This window comes from Lissotriton helveticus, chromosome 9 (genome assembly GCF_964261635.1).
Source record: "Lissotriton helveticus chromosome 9, aLisHel1.1, whole genome shotgun sequence".
Taxonomy (NCBI): domain Eukaryota; kingdom Metazoa; phylum Chordata; class Amphibia; order Caudata; family Salamandridae; genus Lissotriton; species Lissotriton helveticus.
Genome location: NC_136070.1, coordinates 267,658,835 through 267,684,200, shown reverse-complemented (window position 1 = coordinate 267,684,200; position 25,366 = coordinate 267,658,835).

The following is a 25,366-nucleotide window of genomic DNA, read 5'->3' as shown; positions in this document are numbered from 1 at the left end:
CATAACCTGATATATGTGCACAGGGATTGGTACTGACCTGGGATAGGCCTTATATTATGAGTGGGTATATATTGTTTAGGTCTATAGTGCCTACTAGAAAATATGTGTTGTTTTCACTGTATTATACATATAGGGGAAATCTGCCCTAAAGTACAGTTTCAGTCCTTTGAGGCCTACTGGGTCCAAGGTACCAAGGTAAAACATGCATGCTGCATTTGAATTTGCTGTCCCCAGTAAATCACATCTTATGGGATTTCAGGAGTTGTTAAATTTCCCTGGCTATTTTCACAATCAGATTCCAGGTCTTTGTCCTCTTTCCTGGGCCAAGCTAATTACTATGCTACCCTGCAGAGGGATCAAAGGTCCCCCCACACATAAGCAACAGTGATTGACTCAACTCTTGTGAAAGGAAAGGGTTGGGGTGGAAATCTACATCAAATAATTAGCTTGTTACACTGCACCTTGGCTCGGATAGCCCAGACCCACTGGAACAAAGGAGAAAGCCTAGACCTCTGCGGCCAACACAGTTTGGGCTCACTTTTGAAGTTTTGTGAGAGTTAAGTGCTACAGTGGGCATTTTGTTCTCAGTAATAAGATGATTGTGGACCTAATAGTTGTGAAGGACTCGCATCCTTTGAAACTAATAACTCAATTTTTCCCAGGGTCAGACTCTGAAATTCTTAGCCCAGTGGTATCCTGTAAAGCTTTGCTTTCAGGAGCCATGAAAGTACTTTACTTTGTAACCTGAAGTCGTTAATACCCCTCTTGCTATGAGAAATAAACTTTTTCACCTGGAAATGCCTCTTGCCCTTTAAGCGCCTTACCATCATTTTCACTTCATCTCTAAACATGTGCACACCTTGCAAATAAGCCAAGAATACACAATGGCACCACGTGGTCCCAGATGACTTAATTTGTTTTGGTTTTCAGATGTGCTGAATCTTCTAGGGAGATATTATCCTCTCGAGGGCTATTTATGTCAGCAGAAACGTCTACTGTTCTCAGTTGTCCTCCGCTCTTTGAGCCTAACTTGCTTATTGCTGTGTCTCAGCCAAGGTCACCTTTACCTGCCTCAGGCAGCCTAGTGATTTTTTATGACCGCCTGAATGCCAGCACCGAATCACAGTGCTAAGATGTTGTCATTTGACACTGCAGAAACATTTTACTATCTTCTTTGCAATGTAGACTTTTTTTTAGTTTTTGTTTCACAATAGGTTCAAATCCAGATTGAGTTACACAAGTACCTTCTGGCTGCAAGTGGCATCTACTGGAAATTACATAAAGGGTGTATTGCCATCATAATCTTTTACATGCATTTTGATGAGTTCCTCGACTTGTTGCCTACTGCTGGATGATCTGATCCTCTTTGAGATTTGTACATTAGTGTGCCAGGATTGACACAAAACCCCGTAGAGACTATAAACCCCAGTGACCTTGAACTGGTGATCTAAAAGGCCCCAGTTCTTCACTAATGTGACTTAATTTCAGCAGATAATTTAACAGTGGTCCCTCTCCGCTGACAAATCATTTCATGTGTTCCTCAAGGGCAATGTGATTTTCACATCACGTCCTTCGTGCTTGCGAAAGGTTTCGCCTCACGTCATGGAATTCAAGAAATCTCATCCTTTCTCACTTTTTATGTGTATGCAGAATGTGCCCTGAAAGTCTTAATGTTAGGAGAGATCTGGTGGTACCCTCGAGATCAAACAGTCTTTAGGATCACCAAAAAGGCTGCTTATTATGTATGATTTATTTATTTAAAGTGTTTTATATAGCGCTGGCTAGACCCAAAGGTATCAGAGCGCTTTACATGAGAATCAACAATGTAACAGAAAAAGAGCAACAATTACACAATACATCAAAAAATAGACAATACAATTATGAGAGGTGGGAAAGGAGAGATAAAAGTGGTGGAGGGGGCAGGGGAGGTGAGAATGGGAGGATAAGGGAAGAGACAACAAGGAAAGACGAAAGGAAGTCTGTCTAAAGACCGACAGCGTAGGTGACGACCAAAGGAGGGAATCGACGGCCCATCTCCCCTATAGCTAAACCAGATAGCTCCATCGGGCATCAGACAAAATAGTTCAGTCTCAATACATTGAGAGAGGAGAGAAGGAGAGAAATAGAGGGAGGAAGCGGGAGGAGACGACAAGAGAGATGAAAGGAAGTCTGTCTAAAGACCGACTAGGTTGGTGACGTCCAAGGAAGGAATCCCCGGGCTGTCTCCCCTATAGCTAAACCAGGTAGCTCCATCGGGCGTCGGACACAATCGCTAGATCTCAAATGACAAGGGAAAAATTCACAGACAAAAAGGGTGGGGACTAAAGGACCAGGACAGGTGAGGGCAAAGGTCAGAAGCAGAAAAGTGGAGAAGAGTAGAGCGGGGAGGGGTAGGGGTAGAGGGAGATAAGGCCAGAAGAGACGCAGGAGGGTTTGTTGCCACCGTCATCTTAGGCAGGTACAAGCAGTATTTACATGAGGATCAGAGTTACAGGTTACAAGTTACATTTGTTCCAAGAGCGAAATAAACATAGGAATTTGGAGTGTGACAGGGGGAGGGAGGGAAAGGACGGCGGAAGAGACAAAGAGAAGTCTGCCCAAAGACCGACTGGGTAGATGACGTCCGAGGAGGGGGTCCGCAGCCCATCACCCCTATAGCTAAACAAAGTAGCTCCATCGGTCATCAGTCAAATAGCTAGGTCTCAGCTGATGAGGGAGAGTTCACATAAGGAAGTCCAGTGGATAAACATGGTGGTAACTATAAGCAGGGACAGGTGAGGGCAGGGGTCATTAGCTGGAAGGAAGAGAAGAGTAGAGCGGTAGGGGGTAAGGTGAAGGGGGGAGGGAGAAAAGGTCAGGAAAGACGCAGGAGAATTATTTGCCCAAGGACCAGCTGGGTAGGTGATGGCCAAGGAGGGAATCCATAACCCATCTCCTCTTTAGCTCACGAGGTAGCTCCACAGGGCATTAGTCAAAATGGGTCTCAGCTGCCGATAGTGGGTTCACAGAGTCAGTGAGTGAGGCGACCGTCGTGAGGCCAGGTGGGGGGATAAGTCCTTGATGTATGAGTTCAGAGGATTCCCATAATTTCCTAAAATCCGGATGAAATTGGGTGCAAACAAAGCAGAGGATCAGCATGAAGCACAGAAGCAGGGTCAGCATGTTGGAGTACTTGACAGGCTGAAATCAGATCGTTAGATGGCTTATAAGCAGGTTCCCGATGTTAGAGAAAAACGTAATAGGAGCTGGGCACCATTTTGTGAATCTGCGACGGCGCTGGCACTCAGTGGGCACAAAAGAGGAACGAAGCGATGCAGGATGCGCTCCCAATCGCATGGGAGGTGAGGGCACAGTGGATTGAGAGTGATGCGCTCATAACACTCTGCAGACAGTTAAAACGCTGGGTGAATATGCGCAAATGTCTCTATCGAGTGTGTCTATTATGGCTGCCATCTTAGGGTCAGGCTAAATCTGAAAGAAGCTCAATGTGATGAAAAAAAAATAAAAAAATAAATAAACTTGAATTGTTATAATGTGGTGGTACCTTAACCGGAGACGGAGACAGCTAAATTCCGGTGAAGCGGTTGTTCCGATGGGTGATCCAGAGTATGAATGATTCACATCACAGCAGATACGGGTGCCACTCGATGTCTGCCATTTTGGGTTACCGCATTTACCCGGTTGGCGAAGTTGGTGGTAGTGATCATGGTAGTGATATGATGGCCCATCAAAAGCAAACATGTACTTTGCTCTGGAGTAGTACAAGGGGGCTAGGGTGGGGTTGAGGGTGGCTGTGGGGTGAGGCGGATGGATATACAGTTATGCAGAAAAATTCGAGAAAGCATGCAAGATCTTACAGCCTCGATTTACATTTGGGCATTCTTGTGTTTGACTCCACATGCACTGCGTATGCGATGTTGCCTCCGGTTCACATGCCCAGTGAAAAGCCATGCTAATGAACATTTCATAGTTAGTATTCATATGTATCAGGACTAGCTGCCACTTGTAATTTGGTTAGCAGAGGCTCTTCTTTTTTCATGATCTCAGAGTTAGGCATCTATGTACTCCTTTCATTTCACAGCATTGTTTAATCTCCGTTGGAAGCCTGCATTTGTCATTATATAAAAGTATGCCTTGCCTTTGCTTAGATGGCTTGCTTAATCATGTGTGTTGGGGGATTCCCTGGTTGACCAAATCTATGAATCACAGAAAAATAAATATTAACACCTGACATATATTTTTTTCGTGACTCCCTCGGATGGAGTTCAGGCTACCCCAACCCCTTTTTCCTTATTTTATTTTATTTTTCAGGACACAAGGACCAAGTCCGTGAGTCAAAAAAGGTGGCCGCAACTTTCTCTTCATGTTGCAGCCAAGCAATCAGATTGTGTGTTTTAAGCTGATGGTACCATGATATTCCACAGTAGTACTGCTTCGCTAGATAACTAAAAATATTGAACCTTAATTTCTAAAAAAAACTACATAACAGATTTACAGCAAATCACAAATAGCACACTTTCTGGTGCACAATCTAGCTTTCTGCCAAATTTAGTATTACTGTGTTCAGCTGTTTTTTCTGTAGCTGTGTCTAAAATTTCTATTGGAATTGCATGGGGAAGATAGATTTTGGGACCTCCACTCTTTTTCAGCTCCCAGTAGACAGCTTTTATAAATATAATCTGAGATGGGGAAAAAAATATTTATATATATCTATATATATATATCTATATATCTATATATCTATATATATATATATATACATAATATTTTCTGTCCACTGGGAGCTGAGGAGGAAGACATGCAATTTCTCGTAGGATCTGTAGACAACATATATATCCGTGGTGGCTCCTTAGCTAAGGCAGAGTAGCGTCGCCCAGTGCTCTTTCAGCAGTGCAAAAAATTAAAATAAAATGATAATAGTAAAACATTATTATCATTTTATTTTTCTATGTGGGACTCAGAGCCAGGTTGAGGCGGACAAAGCTGAGCTCGCCAGAACAAAGTGAGTAGTGGTTTTCACTCCTTAAGTGCACATCACGGTTTTGACTTTCCTCTTAGGCCGGCCAAACAGTCATGCACACTTAGCATGTTCTCCACTGGGCTCGTGCAGCGTCGTGATTGGCTGGGAGAGTCCGGGAGCCTGGGTGCTTCCGATGCTGAGAGAAGAGGACGGAGGAGAGGTGTGCGGCAGCGGGGAAGGTGCATTAATTGTAATTATTTTTCCACCACCCCCGTTCCGAGGCAGCTGCAATTGAGAGATTATATATGTATATTTACACAATCCCCCACTTGCCATCTCTGATGTAGTGTCAGTCACTACTCACTGCTCTGAGTTAACATATCGGAGTAATCGGGCTCCCAGCCCAGTTATTTCTCAAGAGACTCTTAAAAGCACCAAAGGTTGAAGAGCAATAGAAACCCTGAGTAGAAAGGTGTTTTTCTTTAAATAGCTGGGAAAACAGTAATGACACCAATGATAATGAGAGAATATTCAACCATAGGGTAATGGTCCTAGTCACCATGCATGTCTCCTAGTTCCTAGTGAATACTAAACCTCATTCCCTAATATACATGATAACCATCAAAAGTTCAGTGAAGAATTGAAAACCGTATTTGACTGTTATGAAGCTAACTAGGCTGATGTTATTCAATTGGTTATTTTGCAGAGTGAAGTAAAAGATGGATTATTAGAAAAGGCTAATTTTCCATGACAAGCACCCACTGATGTCGCTACTCTTATTGCTTTTAGAGATGCACTATTGAACGGTTCAATTGATATATGTCCTGTGAAAAAAACGATTGGATCAAGATTACAGATTGCAAAGAGAGCGAAGGTGAAACTCCTGCTGATTACCTTGATCATTTGAAAGATGTGTCTGATAATGTTTGGGCCCACAAGAGGGGGTGCAGCACAAACCACAGACCAGCTTGTTGGTGTGAAAAAGGCCGCTTTATTGGAAACAGGTGCACCTTACAAATAAATTCTCTTGGACTGTGCCGTACAAAACTAAACCTCGCTAAATATATTCTTCCTAACATACCCCCCACCCCAAAACATGGTTCCTCCCTGCAATTATTATAAACACAAACTTGCAATTTCCAACTTTCCTACCTACCTAACTAGATAACTTCTTGTATCTACCCCAACTGTAAAACAGACCTCCTAAAATCCCCCATTACTTAGGAAACATCGTCACTCGAAAGTCTACCTAACAGCTTTCGACCCCCCTTAGGCATCCTGTCTCTCTGGATATCTGAATACCCCTATAGCCTTGTCCAGAGCTTCTTTCAATTGCACAATGTACAGCTCCATCCCATACCGAGAGAGGTGGACTCCGTCCTCCCTAAAAAAGTACACTGCCACCATGTTCCATCCTACCCAGACCTTCCTTCTCGCAGAAACTCCTCATCTCCCTGTTGATCTTCCTAGGTGCCCTGTCTATGGCCGCTGGCCGCTCCGCTCCCCTCCAAATTCGCCTGGGTATAAACTTCGGCCATATGATTTGGCAGCCGGACCACTGGCACCGTACCTCCAACAAATCCCTCTTCATCTGCTTCACCAAAGCTAGGCCCTTGCACTGGACTAAATCGTTCTCTCCCAGATGAATGATTACTACATCCTGGCACACTCCCCTCCTGACCACCTTATTCAGAGCTGGCAACAGTTCATGCCACCTCATACCCCCCATTCCTTGCCAATGACATGCAAACAACCTCGGGTCAAATTCCAGATTTAAACTCCGTTTCTTTTCCCACTCTGCCCGTTCCGCTCGCTTTACAAATGAGTGTCCTATAATGAGGATAAACAAGACAGCTGCCTCCGGCTCCGCCACAGCACCTACAAAGACACACATGTAAGACAGCGGAAAACTCAATCAAGCTTAGTCCTCCATCCCTACCCCCTCAACCTGATGTACGTCTTGTAGCAGTCCGACTTCCAATGCCCCAGACGCATGAGCTCTACCCTCCCCGAACCCTTTCTTGCTGCATCTGTCGCTGCCCCTATACAGAACAAATGCATCCCAAACACCCCCGGGTCCTCACCCATGGCGCGTAGGTCGTGCCGCAGAACCCATAGCAGCTGAGCTGCCATTACCCTGCCCTTGTCAACCCGGCTAAATACTTCCCCTGTCACCGTCCGCCATCCGCACGCCAGCATCCCCCCCAAACCGCCGGGCACACCGCACTAGTCTCCACCGGACCCATCACCACCCACTTCCCCGCTCCCCGTTGGTTGGTCTTGGAAAGCCGTAACAAGGTCTCAGTTCCACCTCCCTCAAAGGACCCCTGGCCTACCCTTGAGCCCCACCAATTCAGAAACCCAAAAAGCCCCATAATACATCCATGGCATGAGCGTCGAAAACAAAATGGTCTCCTCTCGGTTGTGGCAAATCGTCGGCAAAAGCCGTATCAAGCCCCCGAGCATACCTGCCATGATGGGCCGGCGCCGGCTAACCTTGGCACATCTCTCCCGCACCCAACCTTCCAATAGCCGCGATCCCAGTTCCCCCGCGGACGGCGCATTACCCCACCACAACTTCCCCATGAAAGCGACGGCCGACAACTTGCCGGCAATCGTCGCCTTCGACATCCCCCTTTCCATCCCACCACCTGTTCGCCCCATAGCCAGCAGTCGTCTTGCCGCACTGCCCCACTTTCCAAAAATTCCCGCCATGCCTGCTCGTACGCACACCCGGTAGAAAAGGTCACCGATGCTCTTACCAGTTGTACGACCCGGTCTCTCCCACTGACCACATTTCCAATGGCACCGGCGTCTTGCGTTCATCTGCCTCCGTGGCTAGTCCATGGAACCTCTGCCACTGTGAATGAAACAAAGCATCCGCAATGTCATTGTCCACCCCTGGCACATTTCGGGTTTGAAACAAAATGTAATGTTCCAAACATCGTAGCACGAACACCCTCAGTAGCTTGAGTACCTCTGGGTCCCTGGCTGACTGCCTATTGACTACCTGCACTACCGACATGTTGTCCACTTTGAAAATCACCCATTTGTGCACTAGCTCTCGCACCCACACCTTCACCGCCACCACCAGCGGGAATAGCTCCAGGAATGCGATGCTGCGCCCCCACCCAGCCAATGCGGTGGCCATTCCTCTGCACACTACATCCCCCGCCAGTACAGACCAAAACCGCCCACCCCCCCGCTTCTGACGAGATGGTGACGTCCCATTCCCAGTCCTCGTGGGGTTCCATGGGCACCCCATTGAAACGCTCCAAGAATGCCCGCCACATGCGCAGGTCCCTGTTTGTCCCCGCTGACAATCGCAGGTGATGATGTGGTAACGTCAAGACGGACAGTGCCAGACCTAGCCGTCTGCAAAAAGTGCGGCCCGCCCACACGACGCAGCAAGCAAAGTTCAAATGCCCCAGCAGAACCTGGACCTCCCGTACCGTCACCTTTTGTTTCCTCAACATGTTGTCCACCAATGCCATCATATGCACCTTCTTGTCCTCCGGCAGGCGTGCTTCCATGGCCATGGAGTCAAGCTCTATTCCTAAAAATGACAGCACCGTACTGGGACCCTGCCTCTTCTCTGGCACCAGGGGCAAATCCCCCAGTGCCACCCACAACTGGGTGCTGGGTCACTACCACCAAAATGGTGGGTAGTGCCCTAAAATGGCTGGCTATATGCAACCCCAGCCCAAAGCCAGCCCAAAGATAGCCCACCCAGCCCAAAAATAGCCCACAAAAGCCCAACCCCCCGGCCCAAAACCCCCTTGGTCGGCCACCCCGCCCAAAGCCCTATTCTGCCATTGCTAATGCTTCAGAAACCTCTTGAGAATCTATTGGAGGGGCGTTCCTTCAAGGTCTGTTGCCCAAGGTATTGGACCTCCTGCTCACCATTGGCACAGGATGCCAAACTAAGTCTTTCTCAAACTGGCTTCAATTGCAGATCTTTGTGTTGCCGTGCAAAAATGAAAAACATAAGCCACAGATTTAAGCTAAGGTCTTTACAAATGCAATGATTCTAACAAGTGGTCCGGTATGGGGGGCAGGATAAGAATGGGAAAGCAAAATAATCACACTGGGCAAGATGGAGGGGTGGGGACGGCAGATTCTGCTCTGTCTGTTGGCTCCTCATTGTATCTTCCTTCCCAGTCCAGGAGCATGTAACAGACTATGCCACACTTGGAGCTCTGATGTGTACATCCTTATTCTTCAGCATGCAAACATTAACTAAACGCACTGCGTCACAAACTTTATTAACCACACCCAGTCACACTCACCAGGTTCCGTAATACTTTTAAGGAGGCTGCCGATGGTCACGAGAGGCCTCTTACACATAAATACAGAACACAACATCTCCCTCTTTGTTAAATAAAAAGTACGAACAAATATACATAGATATACACATTATAACACCTAGATGTGTTGTCGAGTTGCTCGTACCAGTCTTTCAGATCTAGTTGTACGAGATAGAAAAGGGGCGCCTTCATCTGGCATCTCTGGAGAAGAGTCGGTGCTTGACTTGGGCACTCAGGTGGACCTGCCTCACTCAGGAGGTCTGCAGCTGACGAAAATCGAGGCAAAGGGCTAAAGTGTGACGAGTCTCTGGTTATGGATTTTCCAGGTTGGTGGGCAATTACCATATGTCCTTTGCTCAGCACAGCTCTTAGCAGTTCAGCATCAAACAGAGTATTCGTCTTGTGTGTCTTGTTTTGCTTGACAAGAACTCTGTCTGCTTTATCGAAAACCATGTCTCAGGTGCATCAGCGCTTATGATTGTAAGCCTTAATTTTGTATTCGTTAGAAGTGTCAGTGACCTGAATCTCATCAGGGTCTAGTGACCAGCTGGTGGTCCATTGTGATATCTTCATTCCAAGAGCTCTCCCAAATTGCAAGGTAGCAGGACTTTTTTTCTGTCGTGGAATGAGTGGAATGATAGGCACGGAGGTCTGGGTGTAAAGCTGACTTGATGTTGATACCATCCAGCGCAGCACGCTAACCCACCCTTTTCAAAGTTTTTTTTCTTTGTAGAGCTTTATATAGCACAAACTAGACCCGAAGATATCGGGTTTCAGAGTGCTTCACATGAGCACCAGTTTCGTTACTCAAGGACACATTCGTTTTTGTTAGGCACGGGGAGATTAAATGAATTGCCCAGAATCACAGGATGTTGAGCGTCGTTGCTGAGACTCAAACCTGGTTCCCCAGCTTCGAGGTCGACCGCTATAGCCGTAAGGCTAGATCCTCTCCCCAAAGTAAATCGTTCAACAACACCATTTGTGGCCAGAGAGGTGTGCTTTTCTGATGTTCATCCGTAAGAAAGTTTTTGAACTCTCTGCTATTGAAGGGTTCACCAGTGCCAGATTTGAGAATGGAAGGAACAACCCAGGTTGTAAAAATATAATCTAAGCTCTCGATGACTTTGTCATGCGTGGTTGATGATCAGTCATCCACTAACTGGAAACATGAGTACTCATCGACAATTACCAGGAGCTGATTTCCATTAATTAGGGGACCGAAGAAGTCAACCACAAACCTCTACCAAGCTTACTTAGGTAGATCAGACACGCTCAACGGGTGTTGAGTCGTTTGGGAAGACAGACAGTTGCACAAATGACAAGCTTTAAGCTCCCTTTCAACTCGTTCGTTAGGACACAGGATCCACACTCAATCCCTGAGGGCTCTTTAAGTTGCAGTAATGCCACAATGTCCTTCGTGTGCCAGTTTAATAAATTGTTGCCTCAGGCTGTAAGAGGTCGAGTATGCTTCCTCCATGATTGTGTTGTAATAATTTCCTTGAGCTTAAGCATGTCTTTGTCAGTATTAGTAGCTATCAGAATCTGTTCAATAGAAAGAGCTGCAGGCGCACTTGACTCTACTGTGAAGTTGATGTAGGCCTCAGCTGCTCTGAATGTTTCCTATGATGCTGTAGCGACACTCGTGAAACATAATCTGCAGGGTTTTGATCTTTCCTCGGTTTGTGGATCGCAGCATTTGTGACATCTTCTGGAGACGACAATGCTTGTACCTTTTTGGGGTCAGGATTCATCCCCTTTTCAGAGAAAATATGCCCAAAGAGTTTAAGACTGTTTTTGTGAAATTCACACTTCTCTGCATTTAGTGTGAGACCTGAATCAGCAAGCAGACGGCATTCGTGTGTGAGTGCTTTGGCATGTTCCTTTCGTGTAGCCCAGGCTCAAGTAAATCATTACTGTAGTTAAAAGCATGTGTGGTGGGCTGAATTATTCGATTGATGACATCTTGAAAGATTTCTTCCGCTGACGACACACCAAGTCTTTTATATCTGAACAAACCAACATGCATTAAAAAAGTAGTAAAGTAGTAATGTACTTACTGTTTTCTTCAAGTTGAAGGTAACCTTTATTCAGATAAAGCGGAAGGAAACATTGGTGCCATGCAGCTGCGTGATCATGTCCGTAATATGTGGACCTGGCTTTCTTTCTCTTTTGATTGCCTTGTTGGGCTGTCGCATATCAACACAAATGTACACTGAACCTCAACGGTCCTTTTTTGGTAATGCCACAATGGGTGAAACCCACAGTGTCGGACCAGTAGAGCGCTCTATGATATCATGCTTTACCAGTGTTTCTAGATCTTTCTCAAAGGCTTCCTGTAAGTGAAAAGCAATTCGGCAGTGTTGCTGTGCAACAGGGCGAGTATCTTCATTAATGTAAAGCTGTAACTTCATTGTCTTAAGTTTCCCAAGTCCCTGAAACAACTACTTCAGAATGAGCATTCAAGTTGTAGTTAAGAGATGATTCCCATGTCAGCGCACTATCGAAACTTAGTAGGCATGCACGCAATTAAGTACCTGCGAGGAAATGAATTGGTACTTACACTGTCGTTTTCTTGTGCCTCGTGATCACCACAAAGGATCCTTGCTCTGTAAGGGGGTAGAAGCTGCTCAGGTGTACACCTTGGTTCTCGACGGTGTGAGACATGGTATCGGAAACAGTTTATTAAAACTTTTCTGCCTGCATGATGTTTATCAAAGTACCACTGTCTATAATGAAATTTTAGCGTGATTTTAGGACAATATCCAATTGAACTTTGTTGCTTCATGTGGCGATTCTTTTTAGATTTGTGTTTCTTCTTGCAAGCGGACAATCCTGTATGCGCACGTCCGTCTGTGGCTGACATCACCATCTCACATCCATTTTTCTCTTTGTGACTCGATGATGACATCTCCGAACCCCTGGAAGATTAATTTGATAACTATCAACTATCAAGTTCATTTTGCTTCCATTTGCCATTGGGCCTTGTGGGGGTGGCTAGAGTGTTTCTGGAACTTTTCTAGCATCTATCTTCTCATTTCCTCATGACGCACTTAGTTTGTCTTTTGCTTCGCAAACCATTCTGAAAGGGTTTACCTTCCCGTAGCCTATGCATATTTGTCAGATGGCAAAACATTTACCTACATTTGGAAAGAAGAATCCAAAGCAGAAACACAATTTCTTTTTCCAGCTTCCATATCAGTAGCTTGTCGATCGGCACATTCCTTTGCTCTTGCAGCCATGAATATTTTCTCCAAACTGAGTGTTTATCTCTGCATGCATTGTCGGAATGAATCAGAGAGGCAAAACCATCAAAACCTCTATATCTTATGGCTTCATCATTGAACCCATTGAACTTGCAGTACTTTATGTACACATCAAGTCTCTCAACAAACTCATCCATCATCTCACCAGGTTGCTTTCTCACTTGGTTGAAACTGTAGTCGACATTCAGCATTGGATTGAACTCATCCTCTAACGTCTTCTTGATTTGACAGTATGATACTTCATCAGCTTTTGATATCTTCTTCACCTCTTCATTTGCTCAGCCACCAGTAAGGTTCTTGTAGTATTTGATGATATTTTTTGTCATCTGCTTCTTAAATAGCATCTATGAAGTTATCGAGAAGTGATCTTCTCGGCAGCCATTGAAAAATGTCACTATTCCGAAGGCCTCTTGGTATATTGGATGCCACTTTTCTCTTTGCACGCATCAACGTCACACCTGATGCGAGGTTGGGTAGCTCTTCCCATGCTCATGCTAGTACGTACATTTGTATTTTCTATACCCAGTTGTCACAGCCTTTAGCTCTTTCTCATACCTAGTTTTCGCTGACTTTAGCATTCCTTTGCACCTGGTCATCTCTGCCTCTAGAACTTTCTTGCAACTGGCTGTTGCTGCCTTTAGTGCTTCTTCGTACCTGGTTGTCACTGTCTTTAGCATTTCTGCTTTGTATCTGTGTGGGCTCTGTGTTATGCTGTGGCACAGTATCTCTTCTTTCTGCCTTATCCGTAGATTTTTGGCAGGTTTACTGACTGTACTCCTCTGTAGGGCCTTCACCTTCTTCGAAGGCCTCTCAAAAGCTGGAGTTGTGCTTTGACTGCACATACTCCAACCACAGACTGCTTCTTGAGGTGGTTGTGGTACACACAAGCAGTTTGCTGGACCACAGCAAACTCTCAGGGTGAGCAGTCTTGTATCTTTGGGGGCACGTATCCCCTATCTTGTCGCCAGTTGTAGCATCCTTCCCAGCCCGAGCATGTAATAGACCATGCCACACACGGAGCTCTGTTTTGTATATCTTTATGCTTCAGCATGCAACTGTTACCCACACCCAGCCATGCCCACCAGATTACATAATACTTGTAAGGAGGCTGCAGAGGACCATTTGAGGACTCAAAGACATACACACAGGACACAACACTCATGCTTGAATTCTTGGCAGTTGGAGCAATGAATGTTGAAATCCCTGTAGATCAGAAGGGGCCGTATGTATGAAGTGTCATTAATGGAAAGCCCATCCTATGCCTTATTTATTCTGGTCTAAGCTAAAGGGTTTTCTCATTGGGAACCATTGAGGATGGGGTACATTTAACAATAGAAATAGTAAATATCCCCATCAGCTAACCATCATACACCAAACGCTTCTTCCGTTTACACTGGCACTGACAGAATAAAATTCAAATCGCTGGTTCTGGCTCACCGTGCCCTTCATGGCGGTGGCCCTTCTTACTTGCAGAAACTCTTCTCCTTTTATGTTCCATCTCGACCTCTGCGATCTATGTCTTTTCGTTTCGCCCAGGTCCCTTGTTTCAAATACCAGAGGCTACGAGGTAGCTCTTTCACTCGGAAGGCTGCTGTTGCTTGGAATGCCCTTCCTCTTGCCTTATGTAATATTCAGGACCCAGTGGCTTTCAAGAAGAACCTGAAAATGCACCTTTATGTTTAAAGTCCATTTCCTCACCCTGCAAGGCACAGCGCCGGGACACTCATGAGTATCTGTGCGCGCTACAAATTTATGTAACATAACATAACACTTGGACATGCTTCTTGCAGCAGTTTATTTTCATTACATTTTTTATTATTTCAAAAAAAGGACGCAGACATCATTTCTTTTACATGTTACAAACGAGTGATATAGGCCACTTATTATACATAGTTGGCTATCCTCTATGGACATTACAAAAACCGTTATACTCAAGCTATTACATACACAGCGATACTTGCAACAGTTTTTTAATATAAATTATTCCCCTCAATGTTTACATAAACTTGCAGAGAACGCCTTCCTTATGCATAAAACAAAGAAAGTCATTTACAAAATTGTTACAAAAAACATTCTTCCTACACCCAAATGCCACCAAATATATGTACGATTTTTTTCAGTGTACTGCACAGTGGTACTAATTTCAGACAAACATATATTTGTGAAAAATACTACAAAGACATTTTCAAACCAGGATCAAATTTGATAAGGAGTAGATCATTTCCTTAGTTGGACCTATTAAGTGACACAGTCCCCACTGAGAGTATACCAACCAACTTATTGTGAATAGTCCAGTGGTTTGTGGCCATTTTCAGCAGCTTCTTAAACAGATGTATTGTTCTTTTCAGTGCAGTTGAATGCATTTTGACCTCATAGTTGAGGAACAAATGTATGCGGTATTCATCAGTGTGAAATTATAATCATATAGTTCAATGTTATTGATTTATATATTTGCATATCACTCTGTGTACCAATATATTTCATAATTAAACATGGAAGTCGTTTCTAATGGATCTGAAGCCCCAATTATGCTTGCTAAGTTTCTGAACTCCAGTAGGCCCAGAAGACATTTTATTCATGGTAATACATTTGCAAATTTTTACAAGGCGTTTTCAGTATTTGGCAACTGTAGTTGGGTTTTTAAGAGAATAATGAACTCCGTATTCTAGTGATGAATGATATCTACTCCTGAAGGACATCTCATGCTTCCTCCAAAAGAGGATGCTGCCATCAACTCATAGTAAGTAGTATCAACTACAGGAGGATACCCATAAACCCAGTAGTGACTAGGGCAGATATTATGTAACATACAACAATGTCTCAAAGGGTATTATTTAGTTGGCAATTTGTAGACTATACTGCACAAGATATGTTGCGAAATAGAAAGGGACGTTGTTAAGAAATGGAGAAGGGAGACAAAAAATCAAACAAAAACTGAATGTGCACATTCTTTTTCATATAATTAATAGATGAGTCAGAACAAATAGCACTTTGTTACATTAATAGTCATGTAACCTGTTACAAAACTGCACACATGCTCGTGTCAAAAAACAATATTAATTACGGATCTTTATATCTCAATCGTCATATTTCTTCAAATGGATAAACACAGCAGGTAATAGATAACATGTTCTGCCCTTAAGGGAGATATACTACATTTACCTTCTCTGGATGTGCAACAACCTGACGCTTGGGGTGTGTTGCAGCCAATTCAGGGCAGATATTTGGCAAGAGGACCCAAATGATAGTACCTGTTTGCTTAAGAGAACATGTTATTTATTACAAGCTGTGTTTTAGCCATGTCAGGAAATATGACTTGATTGAGATATGAAGATTTGTAATTAATATTGTTTTTTGAAACAAGCAAGTATTTCCATTCGGATCAATTGAGAATTTTCCCATGCAAATATGGCAGCTGAAAACAAAGTATGGAGACTATGAAGGCAACAGTCCTCTTTCCTTTGCCACACTCCAATACCGTGTGGGGACATCCCATGTGACTTTACAAAATATAAAGGACACAAACGTGACTGTTCACATTTCATTTATTCTTATGCATTGAGAAATCGACTCGCTGAAACGCGTCTGCTTGAATAAATGGAATTAACTGCCCGTGAGTGCTCGAGTCTGTTTCATTGAAACGCATATTTTAAGTTTACATGGGTCCACCCTTGCGATCGGAGGCACCCACCTGTGAGTTCGGCTTGTATCTAGGTGGACACTTTATTGGACAATATATATATAGTAATGGTTTATACTTACCTCTAGAATACTTTGATTTACTTGTAAAACCTTTACCACCATCTACCTTTACCATTCATGCTTTTACAACGAAATTCATTGTAATGGCATATTCATTGTAAAGACATCAGTGGTAATGAATGGTAATGGAATTCGAGTTGTATCGGCTGCATTGTAACAGCATGTGTTGCAACAGAATGCATGCTTCCATCATACATCCATGCAGGCAAGACTGCATGTTTCCTTTGGGCACTGGTTGCTCACAGAGCTGTTTGCTTGAAGTCACACACTCACAGTGTGGAGTGTGGCTCAATGGTTAGAGCGGCAGACCCTGATGCAGAGTTCTGGCCGGGACCAGGGTTCGATTCCTGCCTCGACGGGGTCTCGGGCTCAATTTCCTTGGACCTGTTAATTCTCGCCTCGGTGCCTATTCTAATCACGGGCTCCACGCTGCAACTCTGGGCAATAGCTTGCTTAGCCTCCACACCGGCCCCAACAGCGCTAAGGGTGCCTGGTTTCATCCTGCGGGTGCCCAGGAGTGAACACTTCACAGGGAAAGCCAGGAGGGGTTCCACAGCGGTATGAGTATCAGCGCCAGGAAGCCGAATAGGCAACACCGCAAGGTGACCGTCTGGTGACAGTGCGTACTATAAGTACCATGACATTTACATTTACATTTACAGTGCACACCTTGCAGTAGCCTCTCTGGATTGCTAATTGTTTCCAGATTCTAAGACATGGCTGGTCAATTTTGAGATATTGTCACCATAGGATCTAAAAGTCAATTTATTGTATGTGAAGTTGCTATGAATACGTAGGCACTTCAACCGAAAGAAGATTTGTTCAAAAGTGCAGCGGAACGTATACAAAGACTGCAGTGAAGGGTCTATCAATGCCAACTGCTGAGAAGATTACTTAAAAGTAAATGGCTTACACCCAGAGAGACATGCTTAATGCCCAATAAAAAGAGGCAGAGCAGCCGTATTCATGACTACCTTCACTGAGGTTATGAATGATCTGAAGACAGTTAAAAGAAACTGACATTCTAATGAAACCCTACCAGGGCTTCAGAAAAAGCACATATTTACTTTAATACAAATCCGAAGGAAGACCTGGAGTGATGGCAACTTGGAGACCTTGAGAGGACAAGCACTGGCAAAGCCAATAGGTCTCGCCTATACAAGTGCTATTGGCTTTGCAAATATGTTTTAGCAATGTTTTACACTCAAGTGGCTGCTGCTCACCATGACGTAAAGGAGAGTGCTGTGTCGTGGAGTAGAATGGAGTGTTATGGAGTGGCGTAGAGAGTTGTGGAGTGGCGTAGAGTTGAGTGGCATGGAGTGGGGTGATTTGGAGTATCATAGAGTCACACAGAGTGGAGTGGTTTAGAGTGTTGTGTTGGGAGTAGAGTTTGATAGAGGGGAAGGGAATGGAGTAGAGTGGCATACAGTTGAGTGTCAGAGTGAAGTAGAGTGTTGTATAGTGGAGTGGCATAGTGTGTCATGGAGTGGTGTAGTATAGAAGGTGTTGTGTAGACGGTTGTGGAGTAGAGTGGAGTAGATTGTCATACACTGAAGTGGCACAGGGTGGAATAGTGTAATAGAGTGGAATGGCATTGAGTGAAGTAGAGTGTTGTTGAGTGGGGTGGCATAAAGTGGAGTAGAGAGTTTTAGGGTGGCGTGGCATACATTGTCATGGAGTGGAGTGGTGTAGAGTGGAGTAGAGCGTCGTTGAGTGGAGTGGCGTAGAGTGGCCTAGAGTAAAGTGGTGCAACGCATAGTGGTGCAGAGTTGATTGGCATAGAGTGTAATGGCATAGAGTGCATTGGTTTAGAGTAAAGTGGTGTAGAGTGCATTGGCATATTGTGCAGTGATGCAGAGTAGAGTGGCATAGACTGGTGTAGAGTGGAGTTGCGCTGTGAAGACTGCAGTGGCATAGAGTACTGTGGAGTGGAGTAGAGTGCAGTGGCATAGAGCGCAGTGGCATAGAGTAGATTGTTTCAGAGTAGAGTGAAGTGGTGTAGAGTAGAATGGAGTGATGTACAGTAGAGTGCAGTGCCAGAGTGCAATGGGATAGAACGCAGTGGTGCAGAGTAGAGTAGCATAGAGTTCAGTTGTGGAGATTGCAGTCTTGCAAAGTGCATTGTTGTAGAGTGCAGTGAAATAGAATGCAGTGGCATAGTGTTACAGAGTAGAGTGTTGTAGAGAGCAGTGTTGTTCAGTACAATGGTGCAGAGTAGTACAGAGTAGTTGACAGTGCAGTGGCATAGGGCGCAATAGTGAGGAGTGACATTGCATGTAGTGGCGTAGACTGCACTGGCGGAGAGTAGAGGGTTGCAGAGTGAAGTGGCATAGAGAGCAGTGGCATAGAGTACAGTGATGCAAAGTAAAATAGATTGGCGTAGAGTTCAGTGACGTAGAGTACAGTGGTATAGAGTGCAGTTGTGTAGAGTGTTGTAGAGTATAGTGGCATAGAGTGTATTGGTTTTGAGTAAAGTGGTGTATAGTGCATTGGTGTGGAGTAGAGCGATGTAGTGGAGTGGCGCATGGTAGATTGCAGTGGAGTACAGTGGAGTGGAGTAGAATAGAATAGGGCAGAGTGGACTAGAGTGGCGTAGAGTGCAGTGGCATAGGGTAGATTGTTTCAGAGTAGAGTCAAGTAGTGTAGATTGAAGTGGCATAGAGTAGGGTGCAGTAGTGCAAAATAGATTAGACTGGCTTAGAGTGGATTGGCATTGAGTGGAGCAATGCAAAGTAGTGTGGCGTAGAGTGTAGTGGCATACAGTGCATTGGTGCAGAGTGCAGTGATGTGGGATGATTCAAGTTCAATCTACAGACACCCTACCTTGACTAATGTGTGACTAAAGGAGGGTTTCAATGTACAGCATTAGAACTGGGCACCTGGTAGTATCACAGTCCTGATGAAGACCTCACACATTTCTTCCACAGCTTTGTGGTCGAAATGCATCACTACCTCTCTCACATGAGGTTGAAATGCATCAAACCTCACTGAAAAGAACAGTGTTTGCAGAGGAAGCTAATGAAAATAACCATAAACTAATGTATTTAGTATAGTCCATGGAATTATTATAGTGAAGGTGGTTGGTGTATCCTCAGTGGGGGCTTTAGGAACTGTGTCACTTGATAGGTCAAACTAAATGAAAGGATGATATCAAAATTGATCCTGGCTTGAAATTGGCTTTGTAATATTTTTCACAAAATATGCTTAACCGAAATTGGTGCCACTGTGGAGTACACTGTTATTATTATTATTATTTAAAATTTTATATAGCGCCCAGTTACCCTAGGGCATCCCAGCGCTTAATAGGACAGCAACAGATAAAAACCAACAGTAGGGTGCAATCAAACAGGGAACAGATGAGTTATCAAACATTTGCGAAAACGCAAAGTGCAGGTCTCAGCGCGCAGTTTTAAAGGTAATGAATTCCAAAGCTTCGCAACGTTCACCGAAAATCTTCTCCCGCCTGTGCGTGCCCTCTTTACTCTGGGGACTAGGAGGAGAAGTTTTTGATCAGAACGCAGCGTTCTATTCGCTTTGTATGGCACTACTAAACTTCTCAGAATAGGGGGTCCTGTCCCTTGCAGAATTTTGTGGGCTATACATAGTGCCTTAAATTTTACTCTTCACCGCACTGGGAGCCAATGCAATGCCTTTAGGGCCGGTCTGGCTGACTCGGTTCTGGGAGAGCCCATGAGCAGTCTGGCCGCCGCATTCTGAACCTGCTGAAGTTTGTTAAAAGTGGATTCAGGGGCACCCAGAAAAAGGGCATTGCTATAGTCGAGTCGTGATGTTATCAGCCCCTGAATCAACAGCTTCCTAGAAGGAAAAGGAAGAAGGGGGAAGATTTTTCGAGCTGAACGCAACAGGGCGAAGCAAACTCCTGCCGTTTTTTTGGCTTGGGTCCTGAAAGAGAGATCATGTTCCAGCCAGACCCCCAAGCTCTTAATCTCTTCTTTCATACTGGGGAGATCGCCCATATAGCTGGGCCAGCTGGTCAGAGGGAGTGAGGGGGCTTTATTCCCTAGCAGCATTATCTCAGTCTTAGAGCCATTCAGCTTAAGCGCTGATTGGTCCATCCAGGTATGAACTTCCGACAGGCATGAGTGCAGCGAATCGGGACTCTCTACCAGTTGTGAAAGGGCGACCACTAACTGAGTATCATCAGCATAGCTGATGATCTTGATGTTATAGGGGGTCACCACCTCCTCCAGTGGGGCCATGTATACATTAAACAATGTCGGGCTAAGGGAGGAGCCCTGTGGCACCCCCCACTGGAGGGAGATAGATGAAGTCCGACTGCTGCCTTCCCAAACCTGATAAGCACGGCCGTCAAGAAATGACTTAAGCCACCTCAAAGCGGCCCCTGCCACACCCACCCCTGACAGTCTCCGAATCAGCACCTGATTATTAACGGTGTCGAACGCCGCACTCAGGTCCAGGAGGATCACTGCCACTGAGCCTCCTGAGTCCATGATGCGTCTAGATTCTTCAACGACTGCCAGGAGGGCGGTGTCAGTGCCCTGGCCTGGACGGAAGCCTGTCTGCGATTCCCGGAGCAATCCGTTCGACTCCAGGAAGCCTGACAATTGATGAGTCGCTAGTCTCTCAGCAATTTTGCCAAGGCCAGGCAGAAGAGATATGGGCCTAAAATTTGCCAATTCCGCCGTGTCCAGGTTAGGCTATAAACTCACACGTATTTGGTGGCACATGGTGTGGGAAGAATTGCTTGTGTAACACTTGCAAACGATTGCTTTCAATTTGTGAATTAGGAATAAGGGATGTGGAAGTGATTGTAAATAATGATTGGAATAATGTAAATATTTTGAAAAATAAGGCAAGAAGCACGTCCTTGCACCACTGTGAGCTGAAGAAGAGTTTGATGTGTAATTGATGTCTCATTGGGGTTCTATGCTGCTTATTATTGATAGTGGATCTCGGAGATCTGTTTTGAAAACCAATAAATACTCCTCAATACTTCCCTCACGTGAGAAGATGTATGCAGTTGGCATTTCTAATACACATGTTCCTCACTGCATTACTGATCCTGTGGCTTTCATTTTAGGTTCTATCAATAACCAGTGTGCCATTTAAAGCCCTACAACACCTGCAAACCTCTAAGGAAGGGATCTTTCGAATAAATTGAAATGTAATGTGTCTTGTACCATTGATGGTGTCTTTTTTCATGTACCAGCAGAAAACCAGAATGCTATTTTGTCAATCTTGTGTGAAAATAGTGATTTGTGCGATGGTGATACTACAAAACCTTCACCTAAGTTCCATTAACCCAGTGGTCTGGACATGCTAATGATGCAGGCTATATTCTCAAGGCTGATCATGTAAAGATCAGGGTGAACCCATTCATCCCACAATTACCAATTTCCCTGAGTTGGAAGAGGGGATCTCCCAAGGCATTGCTGCTCTGCTGAAACAAGAGGTTTTGGAGTATTTGTAAAACTCATAATTTGCCGTAAAAAAAACCTGGTAAAGAAACATATTTTTGTGCAAGACTTAGATGCATTCATGCTGTTGCATTGCCACAAACTAATTCCAACGGGAGAGATACCCCCGGTTTCTATCCCTTTCAATTAAAATCAATGCCTTGAATTATACATACCTACACAGGCACTCTACTTGGAGCTGCGGCTTCTGTTTTCCTAACCAGGAAATCTCACTCCCTACTGTTCATCTTTTAGACACTGCTTCTGGACTATCCTCTGAAACTAGAAATTGCAGTACCTTTGTAGGCCTTAGATGGAGTGACTTTTCATACTTTGCTCTGCATGATTCCGAACTATCTCCCTATTTGTTTGACCTCCTGTAAGGGGTACTCTACACTGTAGCCACACCTGTTATTTGCCAGAGATATTTTAGGTGCGTATTAACCAGGTCTATCCCTGGTTACCAAAGACTGGCCCAGATCCTGCTACCTTGCTTATGCTGTACCTGCTAGAAGACATTCTCTAGCCAAAAATCCTCCTCTCTGTAAGAGACAACCAAGAAACGTTTCTGAGACTGCTCGCTTCTTTGCCATTCTGTGAGACTGTCCATCAATGAAATCCAGCAAATGGCTGAGGTATTAGAGGAGGCAGTGGATTAACTGCATTTCCCCAATGGTTTATCTCGGACCACTTTGACACCCAGGGATCAGTGATTTTAGAGAATAAGATAGCTCTTTATTTTTGTCATGGCTACCTACTGTGGGGTTTGCGCAATTGTAGGTGCAGAATGTTTTACTTTTATGCCAAATGTTTCTCTGGGCATACATGAATAGATTGATCAAATATGTGCAACCATTAAGAAAACATGTGATAGATGACTTGGTAGGTTCTGAAAGGTGTTCGGTCTTGGTTGAAGAGTATTTGTGGAAGTAGGAGAATGAAAATTCTTGAATTTGTGTTGGCCATCTTTGTTGTCTGAGTCAGTTTGTCTACATTAACAGTCTCACCAGAGGCACGGGTAGCTCTCCGTCGGAACGGTTTAAAACATTTGATGACTGATGAACTCGATTAGAAATCTGATTCTAAGTCTTTAGATTTTTTTGATCTGGAACATGATGAGAATATTTTAATGTTTATTGATGGGTCTTAACTTGCGTTAAAAAATAGTGCAATAGGACAGACTTGTAAAATGTATGTTACCGCTTTAATGTAGCTGTACTGCTGCCGCCATGTTTTCTCCGTTGTGCATACTCGGGCCTCTGTCGTCCACTGAGCCCACTTCTTTTCTAGTGTGTACCGAACTGTATCTCTCCTCCAGTAGGCCCATACCTACTCTTTCCCTCAAGCAACCACACTCTTACTGTTCCAGTGTGCACATTCCTGCCTCTCTCCTCCAGTGAACGCACTCCTGCTTCTCCAATATGCACACCCCTGTCTCGGTCCTACAGTGAGCACATTCCTGGTATTCCATTGAGCAAATTCCTGCTCTTCTCCAGTGACATACAAAACTTGATGGGGCCCCCCTGCAAAGTACATTTAGGGGCCTACCTCTGGCCTCAGTCAAGAGCTTTCAGGCCAGGGTACTGGGCTGAAGGGTCCCCTGAGCTTGGACCCCACCGCACCACAATTTCTGCGAGGGCCTATTTAACACCACTGCTCCTCTACTTAAGCAAGCACACTCCAGCTCTACAGCATGGCCATACTGGCTGTACCTGACATCAGGCATTTCCCTGGGAGGCTGGAATGGTGGGGCGGGGGGGCGCTTTTCATACTGAGGGCCAGGGAGGAGCTTTTGTAGCAGTGCAGTGGTTTGAAAAGCAGTGCAGTGTTCCTTGTATATCCAACAGTTTTCAGGCAACAATATAAGTGCCAAGTTAACTCTGATGATTAATGTACCTGCTGGAGAGAGATAAGAGTTTTGTGTAGTGGAAGTTTCGTCTCATCTAAGGTAGCACAGAGGGTTAATATGCTTGCTGCAAAGAGCATCTACTTTGCAGACCACGTACCAGTTGTTTATGCGCATAGCTCAGTGGGTTACTGCTTTTGTCACAGAGATCCTTTTATTATTGTGCAGTTCATGAGTTTCAATCGTGACTTAGGTTAGAAAGTTGTATTTTTTTCCCCAGTCTTTCATTATCGTGATTTTACAAAACAGGGTTTGTGGGGGTTGAAATAATTTCTTATTAGTAAAGTCAACCCTGACCACTGTGTTATGTTCTGAATCCTGAGTTTGTGCTGCCCCAGAACAAGGTCTCTTAAAAAATGTCTACCAGTATGGATGACACGTGAATCCTACACCTTGTAGTCCCCTTTGTCTTATGTAACATTTTCTATACACTGATGTACACACATATGATTGACTGTCGCTGTATGTGTGTGTATGATGTAAAATGCTCTGACACCTTCCGTCTTTGCCTCACACAGACAACGCGACGACGTGAGACTTGGGTGTCGCACATTGGTACTGGGAACCTGTCACCACAGCTGAACGGCATACAGCCAGCGCGGACTGACCCGGAGGGACTGCATAGGATTCCCCCGTATGATCAGAGCGCAGACAGTCATCCATCAATTCGATTACTTTTGAGCCAAGGATGGAAAATCAGAATCGCTAATGGATTTCTTCGGAGGACCTGTACTACTTGGGGAACAGATTGTTTCTACTGTTTCGCCCTGTATACATTAGTGGGGTCTTGCCCTTTAGGACAACATACAGCTGCCTATCATTACTATTAGTGAGAACATTGCGGCAGTTGCAACCGTTATTAAAGACAGCAAAAAGACATGGCTACCTGATGAAGGCTGAGCCGAAACGCGCATAGATTGTATATTGTATATTTAGCCATGAAATATTTTTACGATTCAACTCTTGTATTATCTGTCTGTATGAGTTTCTTTCTTCTTTTTTGTTTCTAGGATGTTTATTTTAGAATTTGAATGTACTATAGTATCATTGGCTCTGTATTAATAAAAGTGAATTGTTGTGCCAATATGAGACTGGTTTAAGATACATGTTATCATTAATTGATTAATGAGTGTACATATATATATACATATGGTCTCTTTTTTGATACATCTCAAAAAACGTTTTGAATAATTAATATGAATTTCTAACAAATCGGTATCCATGGGTTTGTACACATATTTTTATAGATATTTGGTCCACGTTTAAAGATGTTTCCTATAGAGTTATTCATATATATTTTGTCTGCCCTGATATAGGAAACGTTATTAGGGGTGCCCTTTTTGTTACAAATTAAATGCTCCAACACCCTACATAGGCGCTATAAAACAAATGAAATATATGTGGGAGGTGCTATGTAGAGAGGCACTGTTGAGGGGTTATAGTGAGGGAATCATTGAAGAGCCCCGTAAAGTTTGCCGTATCCTGGTGCTGTGTAAGGTCATCATTTACTATGCTATCAAAAACGAATACAATGGAATATATCATGAAAATGTGTTGTAGAATGCACCATTTTTTCCCATATTTTCTTTCGGTCTAACCCCCTAAGCCCTCTTGTAGTGGTTAGGCTCTCTTGCTGCCCTCGCTAGCTATGGGGCCGGTCTGACAACATTTGCCGGGGCTTATTTGGGTTCACACTCCGGCCCTGGCTTGGATGGTAGTCTATTGCCCAC